This window comes from Panthera uncia, chromosome C2 (genome assembly GCF_023721935.1).
Source record: "Panthera uncia isolate 11264 chromosome C2, Puncia_PCG_1.0, whole genome shotgun sequence".
In the NCBI taxonomy this organism is placed as follows: domain Eukaryota; kingdom Metazoa; phylum Chordata; class Mammalia; order Carnivora; family Felidae; genus Panthera; species Panthera uncia.
The window spans coordinates 78,152,024-78,159,219 of NC_064810.1; the positions used below are offsets into that span (position 1 = coordinate 78,152,024).

Sequence of the window (7,196 nt, forward strand, 5' to 3'; positions counted from 1 at the left end):
GATGTAGTGTTCGTCTGGTCTCTCCATGTAAAATCACCTCCCCCACCCCCTTCCCATACCACATTCTTTGGAAGGAAGTCACTATGCCCAGCTTATACTTAAGGAGAAAGGAATTATATTCTCCCTCCTTGAGGATAGAGTATCTACATAAATTATTTGGAATTCTGCCAGGGAAATTGGGCTCTTCTCTTCCATTTATTAATTTTCCCCATAATTTATTTATATCTGTGTGAACTTTGGGTACTTACTTTATACTTCAGGTTATAATCTAATATGACTCTACCTTGTTGCTCAAATTTTCCAGCTTTGGCCATTGGGAGCACTTCAGTAGCTCCAGTGGCTCTGAAATATCCCCCATCAATGTAGAGACTTTTTTTTGTCTTGATTTCCCTCCTTCTCCTTCCCCTTCTTCTCCTTCTTTTAGCAAATCTTTATTTTATGGTACAATCTGAGCACTAGGTGTGATCATTGCTACTGTGGCATCATTGCTTCTAGGCCAAATATATTTAACACTTGATATTGTAAATACCAACATGCATGCAATCACGATGCAACTGCACTATCCTTAAGACAATTCTAGACTTAGTAACAATATGAAGTCACGGCACTGTGGGAGATTATGAGGCTCCTACCCTGCATCCTGCAGTGAGACCTGCACGCAAAGCTTGTGCAGGACAGTCTTCTTTCCATCCTGTCAGTGTGCCCCTAAGACTGAACAGAACCTCCGTGGAGAGCACATCAAATGTCCAAATCTTCAGCGTTCTCTCAAAGTAAGGCCACAGCAAATGGCTCTTTTGCAGGGCTGCCCACCCTATATTCGCTTTCCATGATAAGCTATGGGAAAAACAACAACAACAACAACAACAGTGGATTTAGAACCAGGGCATCAAGGTTCAAGATCTGGCTCTGTCAGCCATTCAGTGTATGTGGAAAATGCCTTCTGTCTGGGCCTCAGTTTCCATTTATGTAACACCGGTAGCATTGGATTAATTTGTTGCTAAGGACCCTTTCAGTTCTAGCATATTGTAACCCAGTAGTTTGACATTGAGAGACTCTAATGGGCTCCATGTCTGCTCATCCATGGGCAATAATATTGCAGAAAGTCTAAGCCAAAGGAGAAATGGTGGTAATGGGGAGCTCACTGCTAATAAGTAGGAGCTGCTTTATCACTTCCTGAGGATGCTGAAGACTGTTAAAGACCCTATTTCGTCTAGACAATCAGGCCTGAGAAACTTTAGACCTTTCTTTTTAAAGAATGGAGATCAAAAAAGTATAGGAAATACTGAGTGAAAGTATGTCTTTTATTGCCTTCAAGTTTGTTCTGGAAGATCAAGGCTTTTTTTTTTTTTTTTTTTTTTTTGTAAGGGCAAACTCCTCATCTGTTATTTCCTCTCACTTCAAATAATTACCTTTAAGGCAGTGATAGCTGAGCTACCTCTAAGTTTCTTACCAGGAATCTCTCTCTAGGTTTTTTTTTTTCCTTCCTTCTTGTGTGTGGGGTGTGTGTGTGTGTGTGTGTGTGTGTGAATGTTATGACATATTTTTCACATCCACATGGAGCCCAGTGGCTTAAAGACTGCCCAGTTTACAAGTGTCATCTCCTTCCTATCATTGACTGGGACAGTTTCCAAAAACAAACAGAAGGAAAAAAAAAAAAAAAGAACTACAGTACTGAAAATACACTTGAGAATTGTCACAGCTGATTATGAATGCTGGAGATCAAAGGTACAAGGTCTCAGAACCTGTCTCCTCCAACTCAACTTTAAAAATCTTCAATTGGTTTTTGAACCCACTCAGCATAACCCCAGACTTTGGTCTACAATTGGTTAAAAATTGATAGAGGGGAGGATTCTAGGACTGCCTTCTTTACTTAGAAGTTTAAATTTTAACCCCTTCCCCCACGCCAGGTACACACATAGATATAGCTCCTCTTCCGTTCCCCCATCTTAAAGTCATGTAAATATGTATCTGGATATAAAGGTATAGAATTTAGAAGAGATAGCTACCATGCAAATCACCCGGTTATTTCTTCACACGGTTGAGGAAACTGAGTCCTGACAAGTGGTTTTGCTCCAGGTTCTAGAACAGAGTTCCGGGCAGCACTGTAATTAGAAACCCAGGGTTTTTTGGCAACGAATCCAGGTTGTTGTTGTTTTTTTCTTCCTACCTCGCACCATGCCCCTGAGGAGGTAACGTGTTTTTGTGTGTGCGTCTGTATGTACATATGTTACACAGTCACAGACATGTAGAAAACATGCACCAAGCATCTGTAGTCTGACCTCAGGGAACAGTTTAATGACTCGAATTTCAGGCAGCTGAAAGGTTTCTGCGGGTGGAGGTTGAAATAAACAAGAAAAGCCACTGTGGAGATGTGAATGGAAAAGTACCGAAAGCACTCCCTCCCTCCGCACATTCTTCCGCTCTCCAGCTCTGCCTGCCATCAAGCCGGGCTTCAGATAGGCTTCTGCATAGCCAGGTGTACAGAGGGTGGTGTGGAGAAGAAGGGAAAAAAAAAAAAATGCAGGCACAACACGCAAATCAAGTTTTTCCACTTCTGGCCTTAGGTAGTAAAGACAGCTCAGCCGCAGGCAGGGTGGGCCAGCTACCCAGAGTTTACAAACACTCAAGTGCTTTCCTCTCTTCATCCCTTCCTGGTCCAGCTGCTGCTTTCCTTCATGCTAAAGTTTCATAGGAAGTGAAAACCCTGCTATTCAAAACAGTGATCCAGTGCAATCCAGTGCAATAAACAAATGATTAGGTGCCCCGCCCCACCATCACTTCTCTATTTTAAGCTCCCGATATTTATTTCCATTTTAAATAAGTGAGAAAAGTGTGGAAAATCAGTGTTGTTGGGGGGGGGGGGACTCTGAGCTAGGCTGAAAAGGTTTCTAAAGAAAAAAAAATCTCAGAATAAAACAGGCTGAAAGCAGGCAGCATATGGATCAAAATTAAACGTTGACACTTCTTTTTCAGAAGGTAGTAGCTGGAAATCATCTTCTGGTTTTTTTTTTAATGTCTCAAAACTTTCTACTCAATTTCTCTAAAACATACCAAGAAAACTCCTTTCTTTCTCCAAGAATACACGGAGCTCGTTTACAATAGGTCTAAATGAAGAATTTGAAAGAAAAGGAATAGGTAAAATGTTATGCATCAGGTGGAGAGTATCTCCCACACCCACCAGAAGTCACCTAGAATAGCACAGCGCCAGAGACAAACGTAACCAAACCCAATGCCCATCAAAATGCAGTATCGTCAGGACTTGGATTTCGTTCTGAGAAACAATTTACAGATTATAAGGAGCCCAAAGCAGTCTTGCTTTCCTCAATTCTGCCAGAAAACAGGATACTCTCCTCCAAAGCCAGGTAGTCAGATCACCCTCATTCTCCTGAAATGATGCAGGACCCTCAAAGGAATACCCATTTTCAGTTTTGTCCTGGCGTCATGCATGCCTCTGGTGAGGGCCACCTCCCCTCTTCAAAGAGTGAAACCTGGGGGGAGGTGAGTGATTGATCTGCAACGTTCCCTCCAGTTCTAAAATCTCTAATTCTGAGATGTGAAACCTTAGAGACCTACCAAGGTGTCAGAAGTTCCTGACAGGTGAAATCAACTTCCTGTTTGGAGCCTCCTTAAAAAGAGGACAAGAAGGTGTTTATTCCAAGGATAGCTTTCTTTTCAGCTATGACTGAATTGTGGGGAACTGGATGCAAAATCTGTTCGTTAATTAAATGTAATATTAGGACCAGGCTATTTGATTTGTAACAAACCTTATATTTACGCAGCAGTTGTGTTTAGGAACCTATTACTATGCCCATCCCCTGGGCAAAGGGCCTGACCTGGTCTTCTGAGTATTAATAGCCAGGGACAATTAAATGATAAGACTGGTGGATACTTAGTCCCTCCAAGTCGACAGGAATCACTCATAAGACCCCAGACATGGAATCTCTCCTTAGAGCTTCTTAAGGATGATTTAAAATAATTTGAATACATTCTTTCTTTAATCCTATATAACATAGCACTGCTGGAGTGAGGGAGCCCACACAGTGATGCCAACTGGCTACTGATGGGGAGAGATCAAGAATGCGGGAAAGAAGGACATTCTGGAAGAAATTCAACTGGTATAAAATCTGACAGTTACGCTCCCAGGAATTGAAAAGAGATTGAGGAGTGGGTGCACAATTTTCCTCATTGTTCACTCAGTAGAGAGAAAGGGATCTATCCGAACATAGTCTCTATCTTTAGAATATTTTCAATATTTTTTTTTCTTTTAATGGTGTCCTTCCGATCAATTTCTTTCAGTGTAAACACTGATTTGGCAAAAAAACAAAGCCAAAAACAAACCAAAACAAACAGAAAAACAAAACAGTCGTAGAAATGTGGGACTCTGGCACTTGGTCCCAGAAATAATGTGCTGAAAAGGTTCGAGGTCCCTTGTGGTGGGGTTAACTATCTATAAACCAGGCCTGGTAAGTTTTCCCTGTAAGGGCTCCCTGCAAAGAATTAAAAAGGGCTGAGGTACAAGAAGGGTGAATTCCTTCCCAGCCCCCATTTTGGCTGGTTCTATAGCCAGTGGGAGCAGATTTCCCTCTGCTCTGCAGCGCCCCCATGGGGCTAAGATTGGAGTGGCAAAGAGAACGCAGCAGGGACAAACGGTGTTTAAGGTTTGGGTTGGTCAGGGGCGCTGGCAGGGGACCAGTGACACAGGATGGCAACTTTGATTAGAAAAGCCATGAAAAATCATACAAGTAATGTCCATCATAGGATCAGTAATAGGGCAGAGGCGTACATCTCACATTCCAAACCATACAGATACACCTGGGAAACCCTGAAACTCTTGCTGCTCGTAAAGATAGAAAAAATATAACACATATAAATGCACAGAGAAAATCACTTCAGCAAAATCGGGGTATCATTTTGAATCCAGTGGAATTCATTTAAAACTCTGAAAAGGAAGGGGAAGGAGACAATAAAAAAGCAGATAGTCCGCCTTCTGGCAGAATGAATCTGCACTTGACAGTCTTTGGGGGTAAAATGTTCATTTCAACAACAGTGACAGGATTAGGCCTATGTATATTTTTCAAAAATCCTTTACAAGACAGGCTCTTCTGCAGAGGCTGCAGTAATCCATCTGTCAATAAGTATTAAAATATTCAGATTTCATAGAAACAGATACTTACATAGAAACAGATACCAACCCCTTTGGACCTCTCCTGGTTCTAAAATTCCCAACACAGCCTTTTAAAGGTGGTGGTGGGGCGGGGGTGCATTGACAACAGCATTTTCAGCAATAGATCTGAACTTCCCGTGGACTTTTCCTGGGAAAAGGAACCCAAATATCCCAGGAAACAGCCCGCAATCTTTCAGAGCTCTGCTCACTGCTCCATTATAAACTCAAATTTGAGGTTGGGAGAGGTAGATTATTTTGGGACATATCTTTTTTGGAAATTAACATGTGCAGAAATTTTGTGGAACCTTTAAGAACTCATCTGTAATTTAATGAGTCGCCTGAAGGACTCTCCTAGCCAAGGCTCAGAACAGCCTGACCTTTGAAAGCTGCTTCTGGTCCAAACATTTTGGGTTAATTCTTGAGGAATCTGAAATATTATTTTCCCCTCACACCCTTCTTTTAAGAGAGAGACATAAAAGAAACAAGAGTCTCCCTCATTCGGGGATGAGTAGGAGGGGAAAAAACCCCAACCAACATTTAAATAGGGAAACTGGCAGTTCTGAATAAACAAACCAAGGCCCACAGTGAAATGATTCTGCACTGCATTTGCCTTTAAAAAGAAAGGAAAAAAGAAAGAAAGAAAGAAAGATTTCCCCCTTCTCCTCCTCCTCCCAACTAGGCTAGAAAGCTAAGACTGTGCTGCGTGCAGAGCGCTGTAGTTGTAGCACAGTCTGTTCTAAATACACGCAGTATCTGTGATACTGGCACCGCAGGCCTTTAGAATTCCCTCCGGCTGATCTCTTAAACACAGACAGAAGAGATTTTTTACAACGACCTTGAAACAAGCCGGGGCGGGGGGGGGGGGGGGGATCAAGACCTTAAGAAAAAGGAAAACACAAACCTGTATTTGGTTCACATAATTTTGTAGGACACATGCATACACATACCCAAATACACACACGTTCCTTTCAACAAGAAATTTCCTAACAGTCAACAATAACAGAAAGAGTAAACCCACCACTTGCTGTCCTGGAAAGAAACAAACCAAACCAAAACAAATCCTTTGAACATGTCCCTCAAGCGCTGGAGTGCCTCCTCTCAGTAAAAGTCCAAGGGAAAGAAGAAAATTGCAGCCTCCCCCCCGCCCCGCGCCCGCCCCCCAAAAAGTGGGGGTTGGGTTTGTTACATGCGATCAAAGATTTAAGCTGCTTTCAATAGTATCAATATTAAAATAACACATCTTCTTTAAAACGCATGAGAGATTAGATGGGGAAAAAAAATCACACACACACACACACACACACACACACACACACACACCAAAATCAAACCGATGCGGGATCCTACTATTTACGTAACACCACAAACTTGAAAAAGGCAAAAATCAGAAGCAAAAAAATCCGAAAATCGTCAAAATACAACAACCAAAAAATCCCAAGCCACCACATCAACAAGGAAACAAAACAAAACAAAACCAAAAAAATCCGACCCAAATAAAATAAAGCAAATGAACCCACCGAAAACTGCTTGGCAAATATTTTTCTCGTGGTGCCTAATATTCTAGCTGGAAAGAGCTGTGGTGTTTATTGTTTTTTTCTCTTACTCGCCTCTAAAGCTACTATACAGAACAGACTTTTTCCAACGGGTCGAACCTCTCGCTCCCTTTTGTGTATTTAGCTCGAGGAGCCGAGTTTAAGGGTAAGAGACGAGGAATTAGCCCCAGACCCCGGGAAAGCAAAGCGCACTCCCCCTCTTATGTCACCGAATAGCAAATTAGTTCTCAGAATTCCAGAGGCCGAGCTTTGCTACAGCGAAGACGCCGACGTCACAGAGGGGGCGCCCACGTGACGCTGGCGGAGCAGGCTGTACCAACGCGCAGGGTCCGGGGAGGGAGGGACGCCGTCTGGCCCCTCCAGCCTCCAACAGGAACCCCCAAATCTGAGACGTCCAGACGCTGAAGAATTCGAAATCTTCCTGGAACTGGAAAAATACTGTGGCTTTGAGGGCTTTCCATGGGCCAGGAGAGGCAAAA

The 7,196-nt window shown here is 42.7% G+C and overlaps 1 long non-coding RNA gene across 1 annotated transcript; it reads right to left on the minus strand.

The window, feature by feature from the left end:
* Positions 1–1,462: 1,462 nt before the first annotated feature.
* On the minus strand, positions 1,463–7,064 carry LOC125921847 (uncharacterized). The gene is made up of 2 exons (XR_007457518.1): positions 6,682–7,064; positions 1,463–2,102 (listed from the first exon to the last, which is right to left on the minus strand). It is a non-coding gene; the product is annotated as an uncharacterized LOC125921847 (long non-coding RNA).
* Between the last annotated feature and the right edge of the window lie 132 nt (positions 7,065–7,196).